General features: G+C 38.9%; 2 protein-coding genes across 6 annotated transcripts in view; one reads left to right on the top strand and one right to left on the bottom strand.

Moving 5' to 3' along the window:
* The window catches only part of LOC127510966 (fish-egg lectin-like), a 736,337-nt gene that overhangs the window by 503,978 nt on the left and 211,315 nt on the right, over positions 1-21,044 (bottom strand). The window lies entirely within an intron of this gene.
* The window catches only part of syt1a (synaptotagmin Ia), a 206,109-nt gene that overhangs the window by 115,434 nt on the left and 69,631 nt on the right, over positions 1-21,044 (top strand). Inside the window, exon 1 of one of the 5 annotated variants that reach the window (XM_051891161.1) lies at positions 10,830-11,020. The exons of the other annotated variants lie outside the window; for them this stretch is intronic. The gene's annotated coding sequence lies outside the window, so the exon portion shown is untranslated. Of the gene's footprint in view, positions 1-10,829; positions 11,021-21,044 lie in introns of those variants that run through there. 5 annotated transcript variants of the gene reach the window in all.

Raw genomic sequence — 21,044 nt, 5'->3', positions numbered from 1 at the left:
ATGTTGGGTGTTTTGAGCCGCCGTTCAGTCTGCATTTCACACAACGCAATGAGAAACGGTTTGGGCTGCTACGAGAGAGGTTGTGCTTTAATTTTTTATTTAACGTATTAATAATAAAATTAATGAAATATATTAATATATTTAAATATAATAAATTTTAAGTTATCCCGCACCAGCTCTGGAGGATTACTGAGGCCCCCTAGTGGGCTGCGGCCCGCCAGTTGAGAACCACTTCCCTAATGTATTTCATGTGGCACGCAAATGTTTTAGAAAACTAATGAAGGGGTGATTGTGTGAATATCAATTTTATTCACGTAATTAAACTTGCACTTGCGACAAAATGCAAAAGTGCATCTCTCAAAAGCTTCTATTCAGTAGCAGTGGCCTAATGGGTGTATTGTGCAACTCAGAGAGTGTATATTGTATGCAAGTTGATAACAGGCAAGCATTCACGTTAATGATGCTCATTGGGTGCATCCAGTTCTCACAGCTTAAAGTACCCTTGACCTTTTGTTGGGCTGAGAGTCCTCTCACTCAGGAGACATGCTTTGATCAAGGCCTTTTCTGCATTTGCACTCCGTTTCTCTATGCATTCTTCATTCATCTTGGTCTTTTTCTAGTTGGAGACATACTTTAAGGGTTACTCTATTTTTCAAGCAGATCCATTTTGTGGTTGTACATTCAAGGAGGAGTAAGGTTCTGTCTGAGGCTGGAGGATATTGTAGTGTTCAGGGGCTTGAGTTGAGGAGATGGGTGGCATTTCGGTGTTAATGGAACTCTGGAAGGGAGCACTGATCGTTATAAATTATATGTTTTAACTTATATGTTATATCCTCTAGCCAAATGCTTACAATGACAATGTTAAGACCAAACAGAAGCTTATTTCTTGTGCCACTGTCTGTGAACTTAAAGTGCCCCTATTATGGCATTTGAAAGGTTCCTATTTTTGTTTTGGGAGTCCCCAACAACAGGTTTACAAGCATGCAAGTGTTAAAAAAACACTTTCATTGTCTTATAATATGCATTTATTTTTTACCTTATTTGCTCAACGACTCCCAAACAATTCACTCAACGATTGCGTGACGCTAATCTGCGGTAACTGGTCAGATGACTTCTGCAGGTTAACAAGAAGTACAGTATACAGTGCTTGCATCACTTACATTGTATTATAATTATGATAGTGTCACAGTTTGAGTTCTGTTCATGTCTGTTTCTAGGTTGGTTTTCTTATTCTGTTAATTCTGGTCCCTGCCTGTTTGTCACTATGGTTACTAATTGATTTGAGTTTCAGTTCAGGTGTGTTTAGTTAATTATCTCATTAGATCATTGGTTTGCCCAGTGTATTTAAGCCCTGTGTTTCTTTCAGTTCTCTGTCTGTCGTTGTCGCGTATACGTCGTTGTTTTGATCCTGTTTCCATGTACCTTGTGTTTATTTCATGAAACCCTGTGGACAGCTGCATTTAGAGCATACTTCCTCCTTATTTGCAACCACGTGTGACAGAACGACAGACCTTTTAAAAATGGATCTATCAGCAGTAAGTCTGGATTTGGCTGGTCGTGACCTGACTGACTACCTCATGAAGTTTCTGTTCGAGAGAGGCTACAATTTCACCATCACGGTAGCGTGTGAATTTCCTGAGCCTGCTTTCGTGAGTGAATTACCTGATCCTGTTCCCGTGAGAGAATTTCCTAAGCCTGTTTCCGTGAGTGAATTTCCTGAGCCTGTTTCCGTGAGTGAATTTCCTGAGCCTGTTTTGAGTCTCATGAGTCTCGTCCCATCATGGCCGCCATTGCCTGTGCCTCTAGGAGTGCTGGTGGAGTATGAGGGGATGTCTTGGAGCCCAGAGATGGCTCCAGCCCCTGACCACAGTCCAGTGAAGGCTCCAGCCCCTGACTATCATCCAGTGATGGCTCCTGTCCCCTTCCAGAGTCCAGAGTGGGCTATTGTCCCCTTCCAGAGTCCAGAGTAGGCTCTAGCCCAGGCCCGTTCCAGAGTCTTCGTCAGCCCAAGAGCCTGTCCAGTCTGCAACCCAATAGCTCCACCCAAGAAAATTTTGGGGGGGCGTGCTAAATGTCCCCGGCCATAGTAGACGGGCCAAGGGTCAAGGCCACGGAGGCCGATTCGCAGTGGCCCCCTGAACTGCCTGTACCGCAGTGGCCCCCTGAACTGCCTGTGCCGCCATGGCCCCCTGAACTGCCTGTGCCGCCATGGCCCCAGGAACTGCCGGCGCCACCCTGGCCCCCTGAACTGCATGCACCACCATGGCGCCCTGAACTGCCGGCGCCACCCTGGCCCCCTGAACTGCTGGCGCCGCCCTGGAGGCTTTCTGTCCCATGAAGCTATGTGCTCCAGAGCGCCCACCCTCCCGCCCCATCTATGTATTATGGCGCAAGGGCGCACCTTCCGGAAGTGCAGTGTACTGTCACAGTTTGAGTTCTGTTCATGTCTGTTTCTAGGTTGGTTTTCTTGTTCTGTTAATTACTTCTGTCCCCTGCCTGTTTCACTATGGTTACTAATTGATTTGAGTTTCAGTTCAGGTGTGTTTAGTTAATTATCTCATTAGATCTTTGGTTTGCCCAAGTGTATTTAAGCCCTGTGTTTCTTTCAGTTCTCTGTCTGTCGTTGTCGCGTGTACGTCGTTGTTTTGATCCTGTTTCCTTGTACCTTGTGTTTATGTCATTAAATCCTGCGGACAGCTACATTTAGATCCTGCTTCCTCCTTATTTGCAACCACGTGTGACAGATGGTGCTCCGCTCTGTTCTAAAAATAAAGAGGAAATAAGTTGTTTTATGTTTATGTTAGCGAACCTAGCCCACAGCTCGGTGGTAAACACAACGCAGAAACCTATTGGCCCAACTCAGAAACCTATTGATAAAGCACTGCAGTTGTACACCAACGTATTGCTCTATTCTTTATCATAACTCTAAGTAATAACAACGACAAACATTTGACACATTTCTAGACAATTGCGAGCGAACACATATTGCTGTTAGCTGGTTAGCCGGAGACCTACAAGCTGCGTGGAGCGTACACAACACACACAACTAAATACGCATTGTGCATGCTACAGAGAACATAACAGCAACAATTATTAATCATACTTACAGGTTGTAATTCAGAGGAGGAAGAAGCTGGTCCGAATACACTGGGTACTGACCCATCCTTCAATAACAACTGGCTTGTGAATCCCTCGTTGAACGCATTTAGGTTGAAGAAGCAGTCGTCAGTAAAATGACAGTAAGAACACAGCACAAGGTTCGGGCTATACTGCTGTTGTATTGTTGTAAAGATGAACTTTAACCACTAATTCTTCACGTATTGGCAGCGTTTGAGAGGTTTTAAGTTTTCCCTGGTGTCTGCGTGCGCAATAAGTGGGTGGGCAATATGCTAATATTTCGTTTTGACGTCACAACGAAACGGCTTGGGATTCGTTTTACAAACGACTCGTTTAATTGCCTCAGAGTCGACTCTTACTTTTGAGAGATAATAACTTTATATACGTTGCACTTTCAGATTTAAAACTTTGCAGGGTGTTTTCATTCACTTAGAGGTATGTTACACGCTACATGAAAGGTTTTCAAAAATCCAAAATAGGGGCACTTTAAAGGGATAGTTCACCCAAAAATTTAAATTCTGTCAGTTTACAATTTACAGTTGTTCACCTCAAGTTGTTCTAAACCTGTATGAATTTTTCTTCTGCTAAACACAAAATAAGATATTTTGGAGAACAGGAATAACCAAACAGTTAATGAGCCCCATTGACTTCTATAATATGAAAAAAGAAAAAGTATTGTGGAAGTCAATGGGGTCCATTAACTGTTTGGTTACTGACATTTTGGTTACCGAAAAGAAAGAAGAAATAAATTCATACAGGTTTGGAACAACTTGAGGGTGAGTAAATGATGACAGAATTTTCATTTTTGGGTGAACTATCCCTTTAATGTGTGAAAGCAGTACATTTAGCAAATCACTTAGAACTACTGCAGGACTATTTAAACCAGGGATTGTCAGGAGAGGCGAGGAGTAGGGCTAGGCAATATGACATTGTCTATCGATAGAAATTTATCTGTATGTAAATAAATCCTTGCAGCGCAGGACTCCTTAAACACAATAGAGCAGCAAAAGAACATGGATGGATGAGAAGAAAGAGTGGGATGTGCTTGATTATGAGTTATTAAAAGCACAATAAACCGCAACAGAGAACTGAATTTTGGTACTGACAGGCAGCTTGCTGTGGCTCACATCCGAAGCGCAAGAGTGCAGAATTCAGCTCACTTTCATGGCTTATTGCGCTTGAACTGTTAAATACACAAATTTATGTGTCCAAATGCTTGTCTTGGTGAGTATTTACGAAAACACAGTCATTTATGTCTAAAGTGAAAGTAAACAGTTGGGCGAAATTATCATTATATTGGATCCATGCATAAGGTCTTAAAGTGGCAGCAGCCTCATAGACCTGTCATTAATGTTGCTCAAACAACAAAAGAAAAAGAAAATGATTCACTGCTCTTGACTGAGTATCTTTCATAGATTTATTAAGAATCTGTGTATATGTAATTCATACAGTGCTGTTAATACTATGCATTTAATTGTATTTTGTTTATTAATCTTTTGTCACCTAATTAATTATTCATGATCTAAGCTGTCAGGATTTTTTTCTAGTCTGTTTAGTTTTCTTTGTGTTTTGTTTTCATTCTATTTCCTGTTCTGCTTTGCCTGAGTTCTGTTTGCTATTTAGTTCCCTTAGTTACTGATTACGTTCACCTGTTGTTCATTTAGTTACCTCATTACTCCCTTGTTGTGTTCAAAATCACCCCCTATACCCTCATTCACTATTCCCTACATTACCCCACTAATATAGTCCACTTGAAGGAGTTAATGAAAACGAGTGAGTGAATTCAGACACTGAGTTTGTGCTTGCTGTTTAGTATTCAATTGAAACTTAGAAAACTGGCAGTTCCAGTAGTAAGATGAAAATATTTATCTTGAACTCTGTCTTGGAAACTATGTATAAACTTTTAGGGAAGATTAATTTATACCTACACTGTAGCCACTTTGGACCAGCACGGTTTGGAAAATGGATGGATGAATGATTCAGCTGCGAGCGCCATCTTCTAGCGAGACGCAGAAATTCATTTGGCATGCGACTCTCACAGTGCATTAGGGTATTCTCTACACTCGTTATTGCAGTGGATTGTGGGATTGAATGAGTGCACTCAATATCGTCTACTATGGTTTCAGACACCAATACAAATATCTGTCCTCTCATTGTGCCCTATTTAAGGGTATGGGGCAATTTCGGACACAGACCCTGTGTATTTAAGCCCTTCATTTCCTCAGTTCATGGTTCCGTGTCATTTCAGTTTGAGTGGTTTCTATATGTTTTCTGTGTCTCTTAAGATTTGTGAATAAAGACTGTTGTTTTGGATATCCCTATTTGATGAGGTTTATAAGGTTTCTGATAAGATTTAAAATGTACCCTGCCCACATTTCAGATTGGTGTTGCACCCTTGGATGTATAAAAGTCTTATAAAAAACAGGCAGTCTTGGAAGAACTTTTACCAATAGAAACTTTTGCCAAAAATTAGATTTTTCGGAATGGAACATTGACTAAAGCCTTTTGTTCATGTTTGCAATGAGCGTGCAGACTCAATAATGTTTTGTTTGAAATAGGCAGTATTTGTTTTCCCTTGCACATTCTCAGTTTCTTTTCTTTCTAACTTTCTTTTTCTCACTTTCTAATATGAGGAGAGTCAGTGAGTTGGCACTCAATTGTGGTTAGCAGGTGTAAGTGAGCTCTTTGTTCCTGGTTTACCTCATTAATGTGGCAGCTGAGAGCTCCATTCTTAATTTATTTTTCTGTGCTAAAGCAGACCATCCTCTGCCACCAGCACATCTGAGATTATTGTATTAAGTACTCTTCTCTAGACCATTTTTTTCTAATCTGTCCGCCTTGCTAAGTCCTGGCAACTGACTTTGGAAATGAGCTGATGCCCTAGTAGGTCTCTATGTTCCTGTGCACAATTGCATTTACATCAAATTTTTAAACAAGCAACTTTTAACAAAAGTATAGTGATGGTGTCAGATAGTAATGCCATGTTACTGAATATTTATACTGAATATATATTACTATATACTGTATTTATCACCGATATTGATTACAATATACAGATGTAATGTGGATATATACATAATAAAATTCCATGACACTAAATGAGATCATTTTTAATTGTAATTCTGGTGACACTTTACAATAAGGTTTCATTAGTTAACATTAGTTAACTACATTAGATAACATAGACTAAGAATGAACAATACTTCTACAGCATTCATTAATCTTAGTTAATGTTAATTTCGACATTTACTAATACATTATGAAAATCAGTAGTTGTATTTGTTAACATTAGTTAATGCACTGAACTAGCATTTTTATTTTTATTAACATAATGTTGATGAATTAACTAATGTTAGTTAATACATTAACTAATGTTAACAAATGAGTCTTATTGTGAAGTGTTACTGTCATTTTGAAATTTAATTTAAAAACTTTTACACAATATTTACCCCAAAACCACAAAAAATTAACTGAAAACTGAAATGGAATCTATTGGTCTATCACTAGTCCAAGTTACTTCACAGAATCAACAATAATAATAATAAGCATCATATTATTGTGGAACCATGTCTATGATTGTTTGATTGATTGATTGATTGATTCCATCCATCCATCCATCCATCCATCCACTCCATTGTGCTTGAAGAACAATATACCCATGTCTGGTATTTATTGTATATACAAACATTGCTATGGTAACAGATGCACAGATGGGAATCTTAATGATGCTTAATCTATTATGCCTTAAACGAGAAGAGACGCTGAGTCAGTTAGCCACCCAAGAACCATCTGACCTGAGATCACAGATTGGGAAGCTTTTTGTGAGGTGGGCGTCTTCTTATTGTTTAAATCTTGTTCAAAGGTTATTCATTCTGTTAATGTTGAGCCATCGTCCCCAAGAGGGCAGTATTATGCACTATGTAAACTGCATACTGATCAGCCATCACTGATTATGCAACAGGATCCATCCTGATTCTTACCAGCAACTGATCTGTGCGATTTCATAGTGTTCCTCTGTTGTTTTACTCCTTGAACAATCCATCATTTTCAGTGCCAGATCTCTGTGATTGTTGTAAGAGGGGTGTGTGTGTGCTTGCCATGCACATTTAAGCGACAAAGGTAGTGCACGTGCATGTAGTATTCTGTGAGCTGAAGAGATATGGCAGATAAACCCAATGTGGCATAAGATAATAATGGCTTTGGCGAAACAGAGGTGAAAATGTGGAAAAATCCTACACTCCCCCCACCTTGGATCAATAAGCTTACATTTATGTGGCAAGCATACGCACAGGTCGCTGTCATTCTCACCTCTCTTCTAGCACCAGTTGGCTGACTCTCAATTTTCTCTGTCAAGGAGCTGAATATAAACCATCTACCTGAAGTGCACTGTGAGATCCAATACACATCTGTTTAAATAAAAAAAGACAGCGAGAGACACGTCCCCCTCTAAAGGTTTGCTGTTTGGAGCAGACGGCTTAACAAGGGTAATCATTAAGCTTTGAGTCTGTTTGCGCTGGGTTTGATTTCCTGCATGGCTAGCTGTGTAAGCACACACACTTCCCGTTCCATCAATATCATCCCACACACTACATCTTACACATTTAGAGAGATGTTTGGAGATGGCTATCTCAAAAGAATGCTGCATTAGCATCTTATTATATGATGTTGAAAGATGGTTTCACATCCACTGATTCCAGATGCCTTATCCATTCAAACAAAAACATTTAATCTAATCAGTCTTGGATTATCATTGTTTCCTTAAAGATCAGAGGGCCAGATTTAATATGTTGTGTGTATATATATATATATATATGTATGTATATGTGTATATATATATATATATATATGTAAACTAATTTCTGTTTCTGAACAGCTTTACCCAAACACTGCCATTGGTGGGAAAAATAGTTTTTTCTTTATGTTGATATGCCTCAAACATATATATATATATGACAATTTGGTAACACTTTATTTTAGGGTTCAATTCTTACATTTAACTAGTTGCTTATTAGCTTGCATATTACTAGTATATTGGATATTTATTAGTACTTATAAAGCACATATTAATGCCTTATTCTGAATGACCTTATTCTACATCCCTTATTCCTACCCAATACCTAAACTTGAACACTACAGAAAAAACCTTACTAACTATTAATAAGCAGTAAATTAGGAGTTTATTGAGGCAAAAGTTGTAGTTAATAGAGAATATGTGTTCTTCATACTAAAGTGTTACCGACAATTCTCATTTAGTTCAACATAGAAAAAAAGGGTTGTGGAACAGGTTATAGGATAATATTTAGGGTGGTGAGAGTGTACATGAAAAGCAAAACCTGACCAGTATCTGTGTGTGTTCAGAGTGGATGTCATTAATGGCCAACAGCTTATTCTATTGCTGAGAGGCTTTTGCTAATGTAAACTGTCAGATAGAACATACTGCTGCCTGAAGCACACACGTACAAAGGAAAAATGAACCGTCACAGCATGAGAGCAGTATTAGTCGGAGTGTGAAAAAGAGAAGGGAGGAGAATGAGGTCAAGAGGGAGAGAGAAACAAAGAGAGAGAGAGGCAGAGATTGATATGGCACAAAGGGAGAGATCCCGGTATTTCATGCATCGGACCTGAGTGCTCTGAAGTGTGTAAGCAGAAGTGCATTCAACCTGCAGCAAGTCCACTCTTCCTTTTCCCAGTTTGCGTACTGAGCCAGTGATGAGTGTTCCACACTGAAGGGCATGACCTTGACAACACTTCAAGCCAGTCTCCTCCGACCTCTCCATTTGGTAATTGCAAAAAGCAAAATGCCCAAAACGGCACCTAAAATCAACACAACAAATGCACAAATCAACTGATTGAGAAAATGCCTATGTTTAAAAACTCATTATTATCATGAATGTTGTTTTAAATTGGTTTATCAGCAAGCTGAGCTCAAGCTGTGTTTATTACAGTGGCTTTTTGAGCCCCTTTAGGCCACCGCTCCGCCCCCACTCCCCTCCCAGGCCGAGCATCTGGACCAGGGGAGGGGCCAGGCAGCTGCTCCAGGCTCACTGTTCATTTGCATACAGTTTCTTTGGGAATGCCCTTGAATGACTCCTCAAGGGGACGTGGGCTGCATCTACACTACACAGAGAGAGAGAGAGAGAGAGAGAGAGAGAGAGAGAGAGAGAGGGAAAAAGAGTAAGAAGGAATTGCAGCCCTAGGAGGTGTTTCACACAGGATATGCTCTTCTGTTCAGAACAGCTAGACAGAGTGCATGGATTGCATTTATGGGCATATTATATACGTAGATATGATTATCCTGCTGCCAGATGCAGATTCAGTTGTTTTTTAAATGTTCATTTTTTTATCATTGATTTTAATGTACATTGATTTTATCTGCTGCACTGCATGTTGAACAGCAAGTTTTATATCTACCTGTTCTTTAAAAAGTGATGCTCAAAAAAGCAGTGAGATGGAAAGGATTAGTTCACTTTAAAATGATAATGACCCCAAGCTTTACTCACCCTCAAGCCATCCTAGGTGTATATGACTTTCTTCTTTCTGATGAACACAATTGGAGTTATATTAATAAATATTATGACGCTTCCCAGCTTTATAATGGCAGTGAACGGGGGCTACCAGTTTAAAGCTCAAGGAAGTGCATCAATCCAGCATAAACGTTCTCCACACAGCTCCGGGGGGTTAATAAAGGCCTTGTGAAGTGATGCATTTGTGTAAGAAAAATATCCATATTTAACAAGTTATAAAGTAAAATATCTAGCTTCCGCCAGACCGCCTTTCATATTCAACTTACGAGGAAAGTGTAACGCCTCTCGCAGTTCAAAACGCTTACGCTACACTTACGCTATATATATATATATATACACATATATACACATATATATATATATATATATATATATATATATATATATACAATATATATATAATTATTGTAAGCTATCTTTGGTCGCAAGACTGGGAAAACGGCCACCTTTGAACCTCTCTCACTGTATGACATAGGACCACCGATAAAGAGCCACGATCACAGAAATTGCCACGATTGTTTCACAATGGCAATCTTTGGTCTGGGACAGCCAAAAATCGTGCAGTGTATCCCGGGCTTTACATAAATGGACTTATGGAAGATGGAAGATTTGACATTTTTACACACAATTTAAAATTATTTAATATTAATTAATAAAATACTTTAAGTAAAATAGCTTTAATTTCCATTATGTCAACTATAACTCACTCGCACATGATATGAGGTCAACAATGTAGCATACCATATATAGAGTATATACAGTATATACAGTACATTAGTATATACAGTATATACATTATATACAGACCTTTTTTGGGTCACGTCCCACTGGTTGAGATATGCAGTGTATACCTCACAGTATTCAGTTAATAACAAGCTGGTATTCCTTTCCAAATATAACCTTAGTCACGTCAAAGCTATGCTCATCCCCATTTGTGGAAGACAAAAGCAGAGGAAGAGCATGTTTGTTGAGTAAAGAAACATAATGTATGTACAAGAGAGTGCTTGTGTCACAGCGAATGAGTGAGTGCCTAGAGAGAGAGAGAGAAAGAGAGAGAGTGCGCATGTGTGATGAGAGAGAATGACAGTGTGTGTGAAAGAAAGAGATAGGAAAAGGGAGGGTGTTGTGGGTAGGTGGGCGGGAAGACGAGTAGGAAGGCTGCGAGAGAGAGAGAGAGAGAGAGAGAGAAATTCAGTGCTGCATGTCAGAGCCGTGTGTAAGAGAGGGAGAGAGAGAGAGAGAACGCGTGTGCACAGGGCATCCGTATTTCTGCAGGACAAACTGAGGTGTTTTCACTCAATTCTATTTCAGCCTCTGCCTCCTGCTCTTCCTGCTATCCAGCTCTGAACAAAAACCCAGGAGTGACTACAGACCGCCAGGTAGGGACACTTGACTGTACTGAGAGCAGTGTTTCCCTCTGTGTGTGTGTTAGTTACCTACAGTATAACCTCTGTAGCCATATGTACTGAACTGTTTCAGGAGATTCTAATTCAAAAGAGATGCTGCTTTGGATTTTAAAGTCTTGGAATGGATTAGATAACAAGTTGTGACTTCGCTTATATGGTGAGAATACTACACTACGTGCCTATGTGCATGCATATGTGTTGTGGTTATATGCTCAGCCATGTGAAAGCCTTTGTATTTCATTACTGAGTGAAAACAGTCCATAATAACACTCACTAGAGCGTAAGACACACTGCTTCCTACCTCCAGTGCCTCGTGACGGCTGATTCCAGGAGGAATAACTTCAGTAGCTTCCTGACGTCTACTCCCACTCTTAGAAATTCTGACACCGGCGATGAGGAGGTCATCTCCAAACATCTCCCCCCCTGCCTGGCCGTTTTCTTTGAAAACTGTCAGTTTAATGGCAGCAAGAGGGTCTTTCTAGACACAACTGTTATTTAAAAAGCGCATTTAAGAGGACTTATTGCTTTCTTTAAAAGAGTAGAAATGGGCAGGCAGAGAAACAGGGATTGTCTGTCATTACAGTGGTGAAATTGTGTTTATGGGCTTTGTGATTTTATCCTACACACCCCTTCCCCCACATGCCCACACGTAGCTCTCATCTCATATCCCATTTTTCCCAGTAGAGTTTGCAGCAACCGATGTATGAAGTGATCAAACCTCAAGGTGCTATCACCTTCCATACAATAATTTTTCCCCGCCTTTATACTCTGTGATGTCAAACCACACCTAATTGACAGATCTCTTCCGGTTTCACCATTTTCAGCCCCTCTGTTCAATTTAAAGCCCGTTCCTCCATTAGCTCTTGATCTAAGAAAGGAACAAAGAGGCTGCTGGATTGCGGTTAACACGCACAGTTGTTCCCTCATTTCGAAACATGAAAGAGAGGAAGAATGGCTTATTGCGGAGCTTCAAACAACTTCTCTCCATTTGGTTCCATTCTCCTGCCTGGCATAATCCTCAAAAGCCATTGTATGCCATCCACCTCTTTTTTTTAAAATGGATCTTTTCTTAATCAAAGCAAACTGCACTCTGGTTCCTTTTCTTTTCCCCCAGAAGGCTGTTTTACATCAGTGTATTTCACATTCCTTGCTTTTGAATGTTAATTTGTACTTTTACGGTGGTACAGAAGATGCTACTGTATGCCTGACCACCTCGACCTGAGTTTAAACTGACACCCCTCTTGTTTGGTTCAGTACCATGGAGACTGGTTTGAATTGAGTCTATTGTCAATGAGTACAGATATAAACAGTGTGTGTGTGTGTGTGTGTGTGTGTGTGTGTGTGTGTGTGTGTGTGTGTGTGTGTGTGTATCCAGCTGTGGCGCCAGATCTCACACAGCATCAATAGTTAATGAGTGAAGCTGGCAAGAGCTCTATTGATATGTCTGTTTTTGTTTTTCTAACGGCTGTGTAATTTTTATGAGCTTTATATTTGACAGAAGGTGGAATAAAACATGCTGTAAAACCACTATAGACATGGAGGGGGACAGTATTCAGATTGGGGTCAACCTGTATGTGCTGGTCCCTCCAAATCTTAAAATATGCTGTAACAAAGTCATGCAGAGAGAAAACCCACATGCTTTTGTGTGGGAGAAAGACCAAACTGAAACTAATGGCATGTGAGAGGTTGCTTGTTAGTGTACATATGCATTGTGTTGACAAGTGTGAGTCTGTATGAGTGTTTCCCCCATTTTTTGGACGGTATTTGAGCCTCTAGGGCCGTCAACGCTTCACTTGCCGTTAGCGGGATGTTTTTTTTTTTTTTTTTTCTCCCACTCTTCACGACCTCACAAACTGCGCCTTGTGATTGGTCGTCTCTCTCACACTCCACGGGAAGAAATGACAGAGTGGAATTGAGGTCACATGATCAGCGATGTGGGATTCTGCACTCACAATCTTCTCTTTTTAATCTCCCTTATAGACTCTCTCTCTCTTTCTCTATCTCTCTCTTGCCGCAGATTTGGATTATCTAACGGATTTATCCTGCTATCAAAAATTAGCTGTATGATTGTCTGCTTAGTGTACAGCAGCTGGTTCAAGCCATAAATCCTAATAAAAATAAATAAATAGAGAGAAAAAAATACATATCTGCAGATGGCCATATTGGAGCACAGCACTGTGTGTAGTCTTAACCATGTGTACACTGTACAGCTATGGAAGCTAAGAAATGTATGATAGTTACACAAATTAATCTATTTTTTTCTGCTGTCCTAATGCTCCATACAACCAAAAATCAAAAAAGTGTTCACACCGGGTTCATTCAAAAGCAGCAAGAGTAAACAGCCAGTGAATAGAAACCTAGTCATAAAAAAATTACAAAGGAATGAGTGTAGTATTCCTATTGGAATTAATATTAAATAATCTGAAACCAACACAAGATGTTGCTAATAAGAGTTGTCTAAGAATCAAATAAGATTGTGTAACTAAAAACTGATATCTCAAGATTTTTAAAGGTTGCATTTTTTTGTACTTGTCTTAACACAGTGCTTACGGTGTAAGACAGTGGCCACATGCGTCAGTCTAATGCTTGTGTAAATAAACAATTTTTAAAAATGCACCAGACAAAATGCAAGAAACGCCCTCCTAGGTGCTGAGGAGACTGTTGACAGCTCTGAGCAAATGAGCTTCATAGCCACCCACAGAGAGTGCGCTTTTCCATACTCCTCAACAAGAAACAGAGCTTTCAGCACCTCTTGCTTTTGGACAGCGCCACCTGCCTCAATGCTTTCAGCACCGGACAGCAACAAACTTCCAGTCTTTAAGTGAGGGGGCTGCTTTCAGAATCACTATTTTAAGGACAGCGACAATGTCAAGTGGCTGTTCTGTCACTATACAAGTTCCTCTGCATTTGCCTTTTGCTCTTTCTTACTAGGCTTGGAAATTAATACTGACTTGGGAGAAAAATACCCTCCAAATTGGGTGCAAATGTGACTCTCTGTGAAATTTCCTTTTGTAGTTAGTGATACTTTCTTAAGCATCATTGTTTATTTTCTTTGTTGATCGAAAACTATATAAAATATAAAATGCTTTTTTTTTTTTTTTTTTTTTTTTTTTTATAAATATTGATGTTTGTTCCATTTTCAAGAAAATAGATAACAAATCCTCAGTCTAATCATTCAGATTGAGAATTTGTTAAAGATTAAGTTTTTCAACATCAATGAATGATACAAGTTATGCCTTAAATGCCCTAAAATAGTGAAAATACCCTGAAAATCTAATTTTACTTTGGTTAGCATGTTACATGATCATCTTATTTTCAGATGCATGAACTATAATGTACTTTTCATTCGCATTAGTATGTTATTGTAAAATATGGGTCCTTCAAGCATTACATAACGCAGTGACGACTGATGTTGACTCATGCAGCCATTCTATAGACTCTTTCTTGCACTGGAGCAGGCTGAAAATCACTGTGGCGGCCATGTAGTGTGTATGTGTTCAGCATGTTGGTCACACATATTTGTAGGACATGCTAAAAAATGAAAGGCTCTTGTGTAAGTTAAAATTGTTGCACACAGAACTAAAGCGGTTTCTTTTAAGCCAACACGCCGTATTTCATGGTCAGAATCGATGTAATTAATCCAGCCTTGGCCATACTGAATATGATGTATTACTCACCAATCTTCTAACAATTCACCCTATTGATTTTAATGCCTAATTTTTTTGGTACATTGTGAATACGTGCTAGACATGAATACTGAGCAATAATGTAGATCAATGATTCAGATTTATTGTGCAGATAGAAGTTTCCACCGATTCAGAAATGACTCGTGCAGTATTTTAATGCATGTTGAGCTTAAATCATTTGAAAATATAATGTTGTGGAGCTTGAGTCACATTTCACATAACTGTCGATTTGATCTATACAAAGAGCTTCAATATGACAAAAAGAGGCAGATGACATAGGCTGACCTTGAATATGTCTGAACCCTCAAAAGCTGGTTTGTTCTTGAGGGAAGCGCTGCTAAAAGCAGCAGTGCTGAACTGAACCAGTAAATATAACATGTGAAGACGCACGTCCACAGTCTCCCACACGTGCAGCCAACACGCAAACAGAACGTCGCTTCTCAGTCTGCGAGTCAACCCACCCTGCTGATGTCTCGTGACGATAATCACAGGTCAAAAGCTGTTTGCTTGTAGAGGGATAGCAGGGCAATAATCTGGTCGCTCTCTAAAACCAACCCTTGTAAGCCTGTCACCTAATTGAGACAGCATGGTGTTGTGGACCGTGGTCATTTGCATGTGTACATTAGCATAATTGAATAGGCATGAGTTAAGTGCGTTTCAGCAGGCTGTTAATAACATGGCCCCCGCACCACTAGATAAATTTGTTTCTGTTTTTTCTCCTCCTTGCCACCGCAAAGAGAACGTAACCATGCTCTCAGTCCCGCTCATCTGTCTTTTCCTTCCTTTTCTCCTTCCCTCTGTCCACTGTCAGTGAGTTGAGGTTGGTTTTCTCTCCCCTGAGGGTGTCTAATGCTATATATGTTGTCTACAATCCACTGGATCATTTTGACCTCACTTACTCAAGGAGCTCTGCAGGACTTGACCAGTGCAGTCAACTGTGAAGATTCAAAGGCTAAGAAGGCACTGGATTATATCTGAAACAATCGGCTTACTTATTTTTCAGCGACTGCACTGGAGAACGTCTCTCCAAAGGTCCAGGTGCGTGTTCACTGGGTTTGTTGCACAGGTGGAGCAACCAATGTGTCTAACAGATGAGACTGAACGCAAAGAACAGCAAAATGTTGGAAGGATTTTTTTTTTCTTTTGCTCCAGCTGTTGTTTTTTGCAATGGAGCGTGTAAACAGGGCAGTGACGGATTCTGTGAGCACAATGAGAAATGCTTGCTCTTTTTTTAATTCCTTTTCACTGCCAATGAACTGACTTCTGTTCACTCCTATTCCCATTTAAACGGCTGGTAATATTCATATATCTTCCTGTCTTCAACCAATCAGATGAGCTTTCTTAATGTTCTTCCTCCTACACTTACCTAGAAAAAAAGTAATTTGAAACATTAGGTATTACTTCACAATAAACATTTCAAAGGCTACACTCTAAAAAATGCTGGGTTGAAAACAACCCAAGTTGGGTTGAAAATGGACAAACCCAGCAGTTGGGTTGTTTTAACACAGTGGTTGGGTTCAGTGTTTGCCCAACGTGCTATAGGCAGTTTTGTTTAACCTAACTATTGTTTAAAAATTACTATATGGCTGGCTTAAAATGAACCTAAATAGGTTGGAAATTAAAATCAGACATAATTACTGGAGGCAACAATAATAATTAAAAGGTGAACATTTATTAATAAGCAATTTAATAAATGTTTAATTATTATTCATTAAACTTATTAATAGATTTTCATTTATTAAACATATTAATAAATGTTCATTTTCAACACACTTTGGGTTCATTTTAAGCAAGCAATAATGTAATTTTTAAACAATAGTTGAGTTAAATAAAACTACCCAGCAGGTTAGGCAAACATTTAACCCAACAGCTGGGTTAAAACAACCCACTTGCCGGGTTTGTCCATTTTCAACCCAACTTGGGTTGTTTTTAAAGGGATAGTTCACCCAAAAATGAAAATTATCCAATGATTTTCTCCCTCTTAATGACTATATTCTTTCAGATGGACACAATCGGAGATGTTTTTAAAAATATCCTTAGTCCTCCAAGGTTTATAATGATTGTGAAAGGGGGACCGCATTTAAAAAAAAAAAAAAAAAAAATGCATCCATCCATAATCAAAATAATCCATACATCTCCAGTGGGTTAATAAAGGCCTTTTGAAGCAAAGCGATGCATTTTTGTAAGAAAAATATCCATATATAAAACTTTATAAATTCAAATAACTAGCTTCCGGCGGACGACCATACGCATATCATATACATCATATTCTGCATTGTCTCAGATCACAATACAGGGCCATTTTCTAAAAAAATTTTACTAATACATTAACTTTTGGTAATCTGATCAAATAATTCTAGTCAAAAAATATTGTGGTATACAATATTTCAAATAGCATGCTCAAATAGCATGTAGGTCATCCAGGTATTCATACATGCAATTCACATTTTCGTAATTATACTTACTGCATACTGTGGTAGTAGTAGAACTCACCTGTTAGCATGGTCATTCAAACATAGTGTATGTTATAGGCAGATATGTAAGTCATATTGCCTTATGTCTCCAGAGAAATTTTGTGCTACTGTATATGTTCTTTATTAACACCTACACACATTAGATTTTAAAAACTGTGGCTTGTGCATTCAATGAAATGTTGTCATTTCTATATTAATAATTATACATTGTTAGGAATGTTATGCATTGTTATTCAATACATATATAGTAGAGAAATTATGTAAGCCACAACCATAAAAGATGTTGGCTATGAAAAAGGGAATTTGTTTAACAGAGGTCACACACTGTGCATTATCCTCTCACCTGAGTTACATGTTGACTTCCTTATGGGTCAGTGAACTAAATCACTTCATTCTGCACAGTTGACACGTACTTCCCGACCTCCAAATAACACTAATGACCTTCCGATTGTAAGATCCCTAATCTCTGACACCCTCCAGTCTCCAGTAGCTTTTATAGCTGTGCATTTACAATGGCTCAGTAGCTGCATGTCAAATAAGTCAAGATCCTCCAGTGACTGTGCCTTAATTAAAGGCAAGGGAGTGCTTTCTTAAGAGCCCAGTGATGGATTGAAATCTTAAGAGTCATGACTGTATCGATGAGAGGAAAGTAGCCCTTCTTATCTCTAAATGTTCTCCTTTTTCTTCCTCCGTTTGCCAGCACGCTCCTGCTTGCCGGCATTGACATGTTCGCTGGGGAGAAAGATTATGCGGGAGTGGATAGTAATTACGGCTCTAAGCCAGCCATTTGTGAGGCCTTATCAGTCAAATGATCGCGGTGTGGATCACATTAAAACACAAAGGCCGAGGCATGTCCTAAATGCATTTTTCCATGACCTGTTACTCCATCTTATCTTTTGTTGGCAGAACGTTTTCTTCCGTATCCCCTTGAACCAATTTCCGTAAGGGTATGACGTATGAGTACATTTATATCACAATATGGATATTTTTGCTTGTAATTTAGCCCAGAAATATTGCCAACATTGTCTATTTTTGGCTCATCAACTGAATTAAATGGAGAAGAAGCCATTATTTACCATTTTGTCTTGATTGATGCAAACATATACATTATATACATATACATTGACATATAATATGCATTTCTTAGCACATTATAGAAATCCATCATATGAACACGTTCAAAGCCATTGTAGAATAAATCAGTAAAAAAAACAACAACTTTATGCTTCCACATGAAGTTCATTATTCTTACATATTATATATCTGAATGTCTTTGAATGTAGCTTGTTCACTGTGCACAAAGTTGTAATGTAGAATATAGTTTTCTGCTTGGTGTTTTATCACTGATGAATAGAGAGCTGTTTAGGTCCTTTGCTTACATGGTCTGAAATCATCTGAAGTGACTTGTGTTTTGATGTATGTATAGGTTATAACCTTGTTATAACCTTGTATAGGAGCTGGAAGTAAAGAAATAGTTCAAGTATAATTGATTCGGCCACCCTCATGTTGCTCCAAATGACGAGGGTGAGTAAATGACATAAATTTCAGCTTTTTACCTCTCTAAAGACCTTGACTGTGGATTAAGTGTCTTGAGCTGAACAGAGAAATGAGTAAATGAGGGAAAAAAAAAAAAAACACATCCTGAGGCCACATTACATCTCTCTCTCTCTCTCTCTCTCTCTCTCTCTCTCTCTCTCTCTCTCTCTCTCTCTTTCTCCCTCTCTCTCGCCATCTCATCATGATTAACGGCAGCAGATAAATTTCATGCATTATTCATCCACTTTGCCACCTTCACCTGCAGAGTGGAGGCTGATTTTCAGGTGCCGCTTTGTTCCTAAAAAACTTTAGCCACAATGACAGTTTGATAAAATCACTTCCCTCAGGGCCAGTGTTCTCACTCATTTAGCTCTTACTGGCTGGCCGAGTCACTCCTAAAGTTTGTGGATCTGCCCTCAAGCTATTTTCCATCTGGAGAGATAACCAAAAAATATCAAAATCAAAGGCATGCCTTAATCAATTTCAACACAGAATGCTGTATTTACTATTTGAATTTTACCTACATTAAAGGGATAGTTCATTCAAAAATGAAAATTCTGTCATCATTTACTCACCCTCAGGTTGTTCCAAACCTGTATAATTTTCTTTGTTCTGCTGTACACAAAGGAAGATATTTGGAAGAATCTCAGTAACCAAACAGATCTTGCACAAGTAATTTTATATCATCTTAATGTTATATATCACAATATAGTCATTTTTTGCTGGAAAATCTACAAAAAAATGGTTGATATATTAAATAATGTTTTAAATAAAAAGTATTAAATAAAAAGTATTTCATTTTATTAATTGATTTACAATAATATTTTTATTTTGAAAACGATGAGCATAAAATTCTTCATAACAATTAGGTCTGGCATCAGTAGACTAGCAAAAATAGCTTCATGTTATGTAACCCTGGAGTTAAAGGTGAAGTGTGTCATTTCTTTGTCATCAAATTAAAATTACAGCATTTTTTAAGCTTTGTTCTTTCTGCTATTGGTCAGACACAACATATAGTCCCACACTATCCCAGCTTTATTTATTTCTAGTGTTTTGACTCAATTCATTATGTACTGTACACCCACTTAAATCAGTTACTTTAGATTAAATTTGATTAACTTTGTTAATCTAACAATTCATACTTCACAAATTCATTCTCTACTCAGAACCGTTTTGTTTAAACTAGAGCCTGTGTTCACCACAGCTCATAGCACTAGGTCTTGGCATGGCTTGGCTGTCAGTGTAAATCATTCACTAGCCCACTGAGATGATAAAGCCCTGGGAGAAATGAATTACCCAGGATGCACCGGGTGTGCCAGGAACAGACAGGATGAGATAGTGGCTAATGTTACCCACCTACCCATTCCACAATCTCTGTATTCGGCCAGTGCAAAAAGAGCCAATCACTGGCAGTAGTGCGGTCAATAATAATGGAAATGCGAGGGGTGTGTATGGCATGACTATAATAAATGCCATGAAAAACCTTGAGCTGAAGCAGCACAGATGAGGGCCCAGCCTTACCTTTTAATGGAGCCCTTGACAAAAATTTGCATTAGTGCTGCAGGCGACCCATTCTGTGTACTATGCATAATGCAGTCTATTGGGGACATGCGCGCACACACACACACGCATGGCTGCACTCATAACAGTCACAGAATTCAGCCATTTAGCCAAGCACATTGCAGATGCATTATTGATAGGGTCAATCTTGGCATTTTCGATTTCCAAACAGCAAAATGCATTATAATATGGGGATAAAATATTATCTATATCTTTGAACATACAGCACAAATAAATAAAACAAATTCCATTTCTAAATTACAGTGACTACACCATCTTGCCTGGCTATTTTAAAATGTATATTTTCTGTTTTGAGGGCCAATCCGTTCATCAAACACAACGTCACACAAAGTCTAAGGATGTGAAAGACATTCCTATTGGGCTTAGTGAGAGAATAACCAGACTGAGGGGACAAGCAGGGTGAGACGTAGCCTGCGCCACATGGCCATTTCTGCTGTCATTCCACCATCGCCAATGGCTGCAGTGACATGCCAGAATACTGCACGAAACGGGAAATCAGAGCTAATCTGGAGGTTGAGGACAATGGCCACCCGGGCTTACATTGTGTGAGGGAGCTTTTAGCAAATTCCTGGCAGGAATATCTTTTTGGGTTAGAAAGCAGCAGTCTGCATGGATAAACAAAAGTGTCTTGCATGTTTAATTCCTATTTTGAAAGAGAAAGGGAATAATAACACAAGTTATAATAAATCATAATAGTTAAAATAAACCATTTTCACCAAG

The sequence above is a fragment of the Ctenopharyngodon idella genome, chromosome 4, assembly GCF_019924925.1.
Source record: "Ctenopharyngodon idella isolate HZGC_01 chromosome 4, HZGC01, whole genome shotgun sequence".
In the NCBI taxonomy this organism is placed as follows: domain Eukaryota; kingdom Metazoa; phylum Chordata; class Actinopteri; order Cypriniformes; family Xenocyprididae; genus Ctenopharyngodon; species Ctenopharyngodon idella.
The sequence above is the reverse complement of the archived record's forward strand: the minus strand, read 5'-3'. Positions and strand labels throughout refer to the sequence as shown.